This window comes from Lucilia sericata, unplaced genomic scaffold (genome assembly GCF_015586225.1).
Source record: "Lucilia sericata isolate MDLA Ls3-8-SP2 unplaced genomic scaffold, ASM1558622v1 Contig002107F_arrow, whole genome shotgun sequence".
In the NCBI taxonomy this organism is placed as follows: domain Eukaryota; kingdom Metazoa; phylum Arthropoda; class Insecta; order Diptera; family Calliphoridae; genus Lucilia; species Lucilia sericata.
In genome coordinates, this window is record NW_023995957.1 from 1 (window position 1) to 8,127 (window position 8,127).

Consider the following 8,127-nt stretch of genomic DNA (forward strand, 5'->3'; position numbering starts at 1 on the left):
ATTCCGTGTGTAACACCAAGAAATATTCATCTGAGACCCAACAAAGTATATATATTCTTGGACCTTATGAAATTCTGAGTCGATTTAGCTATGTCCGTCCGTCCGTCCGTCTGTCTGTCTGTCTGTATAAAACATTCTCACGTTAACACAAAGCAACAAAAATTATCGAAATTCACCCAAAATATTTATTATTATCCTAGGCAGCTTGGTATTGAAAATAAGCAAAATCGGTTCACATCCGGAAATGTTATGAATTAAAATTTGAAACAACCTCGAAAAAAATAAGCATTTTTTACACATTCTGATGTAATTTTCTCGAAAACTATGCAAGATAATTCCATGAAAATCACCATACATTCGTTTCTACACAAGAGCTTGACTACTGCTGAAAATTGCCAGAATCGGTCAACAATTTCATATACCTCCCATACAAAAGTACATATTCCCGGAAAATGGATTTTTTGTTAATAACTTCCGTCACAATTTCGAAATCTTTACAAAATTTTACAAATTAAAATCTTATGTGAATAGAATTCATTCAGAGAAAAAATTTTCTGGATCGGTCCATAATTGGACATAGCTCCCATACAAGGTCCCCTCCCGAAAATAACTTAAACGCAAATAATTCATTACTAAATTAAGACATCCATATAAAATTTGGTACAAGTATTGCTCTCACATACAGAAATATTACTGTAAAATTTTTGTTCCATCGATCCATAATTGGTCATAGCTCCCATACAAGGTCCCCTCCCGAAAATCACTTAAACGCGCATAACTCATTACTAAATTAAGATATCCATATAAAATTTGTTATAAGTATTTCTCATACGCAAGGAAATTTTACTGTGAAAGATTTTTCTGATCGGTCCATAATTGGTCATAGCTCCCATACAAGGTCCCCTCCCGAAAATCACTTAAACGCGCATAACTCACTACTAAATTAAGATATCCATATAAAATTTGGTACTAGTATTACTCATATGCACAGAAATATTACTGTGAAATTTTTCTCCGAGCGGTCCATAATTGGTCATAGCTCCCATACAAGGTCCCCTCCCAAAAATCACTTAAACGCATATAACTCATTACAAAATTAAGATATCCACATAAAATTTGGTACAAGTATTGCTCATATGCACGAAAATATTACTGTGAAATTTTTCTCCGAGCGGTCCATAATTGGTCATAGCTCCCATACAAGGTCCCCTCCCGAAAATCACTTAAACGCACATAACTCATTACAAAATTAAGATATCGACATATGCACGAAAATATTACTGTGAAAGTTTTTTCCGATCGGTCCATAATTGGTTATAGCTCCCATACAAGGTCCTCTTCCGAAAATCACTTAAACGCACATAACTAATTACTAAATTAAGATATTTATATAAAGTTTAGCACAAGCATTGCTCATATACAGACAAATATTACTGTGAATTTGTTTTCCTATCGGTCCATAATTGATCATAGCTCCCAAAGTCCCTTTCAGAAAAACACTTAAAGGCACATAACTCATTATCAAATAGTGATACCCATAAAACATTTGGCATAAATACTACTTTTGTACACAGAAATGTTATTTGAGCATTTTTTCATGATCGGTCCAACTTTGGTCATAGCTCCCATACAAGGTTCCCTCCCGAAAATCACTTAAATGCACATAACTCATTACAAAATATTGATATCCATACATTTAGCAAAAATATTGCTCTTATATACATAAATTAAACTATAAAATTGTTTTACGATCGGTCCATATTTGGTCATAGCTCTTATACTAGCTCCCCTCCAGAAAATGCACAATATTCATTACCAAATAATGATATAGATACAGAATTTTTAAATTTTGTCTTTATATACATAATTGGTCATAGCTCCCATACAAGGTCCTTTTACGAAAATCTCTTAAACGCACATTACTCATTACCAAATAAAGCTATTGATAAAAAATTTGGCCCAAATATTAATTTTGTATACAAAAATTCTATTTCAAGATTTTTTCACGATCGGTTCATAACATAGGTGCGGTCGGTCCCATACAAGGTTCCCTTCAGAAAATCACTTAAACACACATTACTTATTACTAAATTACGATATAGATACAAAATTTGACTGAAATATAGCTTTTATGAACAGAAATTTTGCTTAAAAAATTTTTTACGATCGGTCTATAATTGGTCATATCTCCCATACTATGTCCTGCCCCTAAAAGCGCTTTAACCGTAGTTAACTCGTTGCATTATCAATTTGTGTAGAACAAAATTATATATGTATATTTATTTTGAAAATCCTTAAATCTTTTACACACATGCATACATGCAAATTACTAAATATCGCTAAGCGCTATAAAAATAAAAAGAAAATGGTGTTTGTAATGTTCAATAAATCATGGAATTGTAATAGATTTAAGCTGTTTAAATCTTTGTATTTTTTCTACTCAAGACATGAGAAAACTTATTTCTACAAATATTTGATCAATTAGAAAAGTATTAATATATGTATAAGTAGCTGGTGGAGGGTACTTAAGATTCGGCTCAGCCGAATATAGCACTCTGACTTGTTATATTAATAGTTTTTTAATTTATCAAATATTTGTAGAAATAAGTTTTCTCATGTCTTAAATAGAAAAACACCAAGATTTAAACAGCTTAAATCTGTTACAATTCCAAGATTTGTTGAACATTACAAACCCCATTTTCTTTTATATTTGTATAGCGCCCTTAGATATACTTTAACGATATTTAATAATGTGCATGTATGCATGTGTGTGAAAGATTTAAGGATTTGAAAATACATATATATAATTTTGTTCTACACAAATTGTTTTTAGGGGCAGGACCTAGTATGGGAGATATGACCAATTATAGACCGATCGTAAAATATTCTTTAAGCTAAATTTCTGTACATAAAAACTATAATTCAGTCAAATTTTGTATCTATATCGTAATTTAGTAATAAGTAATGTGTGTTCAAGTGATTTTCTGAAGGGACACTTGCATGGGACCGACCGCACCCATGTTATAGACCGATCATGAAAAAATCTTGAAATAGAATTTTTGTATACCAAACTAATATTTGTGCCAAATGTTGTATCAATAGCTTTATTTGGTAATGAGTAATGTGCGTTTAAGAGATTTTCGTAAAAGGACCTAGGACCAATTATGTATATAAAGACAAAATTTCAAAATTCTGTATCTATATCATTATTTGGCAATGAATATTGTGCATTTAAGTGATTTTCGGGAGGTGACCTTGTATGGGAGCTGTGACCAATTATGGACCGATCGGAAAAAAAAATTCATAGTAATATTTCTTTATGTGAGTGCTGTACTTGTACCAAACTATATATGGATATTTTAATTTAGTAATGAGTTATGTGTGTTTAAGTGATTTTCGGGAGGGGACCTTGTATGGGAGCTATGACCAATTTTGAACCGATCGGAAAAAAATTTCATAGTAATATTTCTGTATATGTAAGCAATAATTATACCAAATTTTATATGAATATCTTGATTTAGTAATAAGTTATGTGTGTTTAAGTGATTTTCGGGAGGGAACCTTGTATGGGAGATATGACCAATTATGGACCGATCGGAAAAAAATTTCATAGTAATATTTCTGTATGCGAGAGCAATAATTGTACCAAATTTTATGTGGATATCTTGATTTAGTAATGAGTTATGTGCGTTTAAGTAATTTTCGGGAAGGGACCTTGTATGGGAGCTATGACCAATTATGGACCGATCGGAAAAATATTTCATAGTAATATTTCTGTGCATATTAGCAATACCTATTCCATATTTTATATGGATATCTTAATTTAGTAATGAGTTATGCGCGTTTGAGTGATTTTCGTTAAGTTTCCTTGTATGGGAGCTATGACCAATTATGGACCGATCGCAAAAAAATTGCATAAAAATATTTCTGTATATGAGAGCAACACTTGTACCAAATTTTATATGGATATCTTAATTTAGTAATGAGTTATGAGCTTTTAAGTGATTTTCGGGAGGGGACCCTGTATGGGAGCTATGACCAATTATGGACCGATCGGAAAAAACTTTCACAGTAATATTTTTGTGCATATGAGCAATACTTATTCCAAATTTTATATGGATATCTTAGTTTAGTAATGAGATATGCGCGTTTAAGTGATTTAAGTGATTAAGGGAGGGGACCTTGTATGGGAGCTATGTCCAATTATGGACCGATCCAAAAAATGTTTTCTCCCAATGAATTCTGTTGACATAAGATTTTAATTTGTAAAATTTTGTGAAGATATCAACATTCTAACGGAAGTTATTAACAAAAACTCATTTTCCGGGAATATGTACTTTTGTATGGGAGGTATATGAAATTATGGACCGATTCTGGGAATTTTCAGCAGGAATCAATATCTTGTGTAGAAACGAACGTATGATGACTTTCATGAAATTATCTTGCATAGTTTTCGAGAAAATTACATCAGAATGTGTAAAAAATGCTTATTTTTTTCGGAGTTGTTTTAAATTTTGATTCATAACTTTTCCCGATGTAAACCGATTTTGCTTATTTTCAATACCAAACTGTACCGGATAATAGTGAATATTTTGGGCGAATTTGGTTAAATTATATTGCTTCGTTTTAACGTGAGCGTGTTTTACACAGACAGACTGACAGACGGACGGACATAGCTAAATCGACTCAGAATTTCATAAGGACCCAGAATATATATACTTTGTTGGATCTCAGATGAATATTTCTTGGTGTTACACACGGAATGACAAAGTTATATATACCCTCTATCACCACTGATGGTGGTGGAGGGTATAAAAAGGGACAGAGTTGCCCGATTGCCAGCGACGCTGGTATGCCCGCGTATTGCGCGGCTAAAGCTCGCCGGTTGGGGTGGTTCTTGCCGGCAATCTGGACCACAAACACACACACTAACACAAAAATTCATACCAGCATTTAGGGTATTTACTAAAAAATAAGGGTCTGAAAGTAGTCATGCATCTTCCTGCGGTCATACCTATACACAACATGGCCCTCCCTCTCGAGGATTCATCCTCGCCTTGACGTCATCTTCCTCGACGTCCCGAATCTTCCCTGCAAACGATGACTTCCCCTACTTACCGCCGCTTTTCAAAAAAATTTAACCACTCATATTAATGATAAAACCTTTTAAAATTTCATTGAAACGTTATAAACATAATTTTATTAATTACTAGAATTTTTTGTTTAAGGTAAGATTTAAGTTTTACACAAATTTTTATCAGCAATATTCAACAATTTGAGTTTAAAGGAGAAATTTAGGTTTACAAATTTTGATTTTCTTTTCTTTTTCTGTTTTAGCAAATTTAGATTACAATATCTTAATTTTAAAACAATTATTTAGCTTTAAGTACAATACCAAATCAGTAAATTGTTTATTATACCCTCCACCACCATCAGTGGTGATAGAGGGTATATATAACTTTGTCATTCCGTGTGTAACACCAAGAAATATTCATCTGAGACCCAACAAAGTATATATATTCTTGGACCTTATGAAATTCTGAGTCGATTTAGCTATGTCCGTCTGTCCATCCGTCCGTCTGTCTGTCTGTCTGTCTGTCTGTCTGTCTGTCTGTTTAAAACATTCTCACGTTAACACGAAGCAACAAAAATTATCGAAATTCACCCAAAATATTTATTATTATCCTAGGCAGTTTGGTATTGAAAATAAGCAAAATTGGTTCACATCCGGAAATGTTATGAATCAAAATTTGAAACAAGCTCGAAAAAAATAAGCATTTTTTACACATTCTGATGTAATTTTCTCGAAAACTATGCAAGATAATTCCATGAAAATCACCATACATTCGTTTCTACACAAGAGCTTGACTACTGCTGAAAATTGCCAGAATCGGTCAACAATTTCATATACCTCCCATACAAAAGTACATATTCCCAGAAAATGGATTTTTTGTTAATAACTTCCGTCACAATTTCGAAATCTTTACAAAATTTTACAAATTAAAATCTTATGTGAATAGAATTCATTCAGAGAAAAAATTTTCTGGATCGGTCCATAATTGGACATAGCTCCCATACAAGGTCCCCTCCCGAAAATAACTTAAACGCAAATAATTCATTACTAAATTAAGACATCCATATAAAATTTGGTACAAGCTCTCACATACAGAAATATTACTGTAAAATTTTTGTTCCATCGATCCATAATTGGTCATAGCTCCCATACAAGGTCCCCTCCCGAAAATCACTTAAACGCGCATAACTCATTACTAAATTAAGATATCCATATAAAATTTGTTATAAGTATTTCTCATACGCAGGGAAATTTTACTGTGAAAGATTTTTCTGATCGGTCCATAATTGGTCATAGCTCCCATACAAGGTCCCCTCCCGAAAATCACTTAAACGCGCATAACTCACTACTAAATTAAGATATCCATATAAAATTTGGTACTAGTATTACTCATATGCACAGAAATATTACTGTGAAATTTTTCTCCGAGCGGTCCATAATTGGTCATAGCTCCCATACAAGGTCCCCTCCCAAAAATCACTTAAACGCATATAACTCATTACAAAATTAAGATATCCACATAAAATTTGGTACAAGTATTGCTCATATGCACGAAAATATTACTGTGAAATTTTTCTCCGAGCGGTCCATAATTGGTCATAGCTCCCATACAAGGTCCCCTCCCGAAAATCACTTAAACGCACATAACTAATTACTAAATTAAGATATTTATATAAAGTTTAGCACAAGCATTGCTCATATACAGACAAATATTACTGTGAATTTGTTTTCCTATCGGTCCATAATTGATCATAGCTCCCAAAGTCCCTTTCAGAAAAACACTTAAAGGCACATAACTCATTATCAAATAGTGATACCCATAAAACATTTGGCATAAATACTACTTTTGTACACAGAAATGTTATTTGAGCATTTTTTCATGATCGGTCCAACTTTGGTCATAGCTCCCATACAAGGTTCCCTCCCGAAAATCACTTAAATGCACATAACTCATTACAAAATATTGATATCCATACATTTAGCAAAAATATTGCTCTTATATACATAAATTAAACTATAAAATTGTTTTACGATCGGTCCATATTTGGTCATAGCTCTTATACTAGCTCCCCTCCAGAAAATCACTTAAATGCACAATATTCATTACCAAATAATGATATAGATACAGAATTTTTAAATTTTGTCTTTATATACATAATTGGTCATAGCTCCCATACAAGGTCCTTTTACGAAAATCTCTTAAACGCACATTACTCATTACCAAATAAAGCTATTGATAAAAAGTTTGGCCCAAATATTAATTTTGTATACAAAAATTCTATTTCAAGATTTTTTCACGATCGGTTCATAACATAGGTGCGGTCGGTCCCATACAAGGTTCCCTTCAGAAAATCACTTAAACACACATTACTTATTACTAAATTACGATATAGATACAAAATTTGACTGAAATATAGCTTTTATGAACAGAAATTTTGCTTAAAAAATTTTTTACGATCGGTCTATAATTGGTCATATCTCCCATATATGTCCTGCCCCTAAAAGCGCTTTAACCGTAGTTAACTCGTTGCATTATCAATTTGTGTAGAACAAAATTATATATGTATATTTATTTTGAAAATCCTTAAATCTTTTACACACATGCATACATGCAAATTACTAAATATCGCTAAGCGCTATAAAAATAAAAAGAAAATGGTGTTTGTAATGTTCAATAAATCATGGAATTGCTGTTTAAATCTTTGTATTTTTTCTACTCAAGACATGAGAAAACTTATTTCTACAAATATTTGATCAATTAGAAAAGTATTAATATATGTATAAGTAGCTGGTGGAGGGTACTTAAGATGCGGCTCAGCCGAATATAGCACTCTGACTTGTTTTAATATTCAGATTGTATTTATACCCTACACCACTTTAGTGGGGAGGGTATATTGGATTTGTGCTGATGTTTGTAACATACAAAAATATTCGTCCTAGACCCACCTTAAAGTATACCAATCGGCTTAGAATCGTTTTCTGAGTCGATTAAGCTATGTCCGTCCGTCCGTCCGTCTGGCTGGCTGGCTGTCCATGTAAACCTTGTGCGCAAG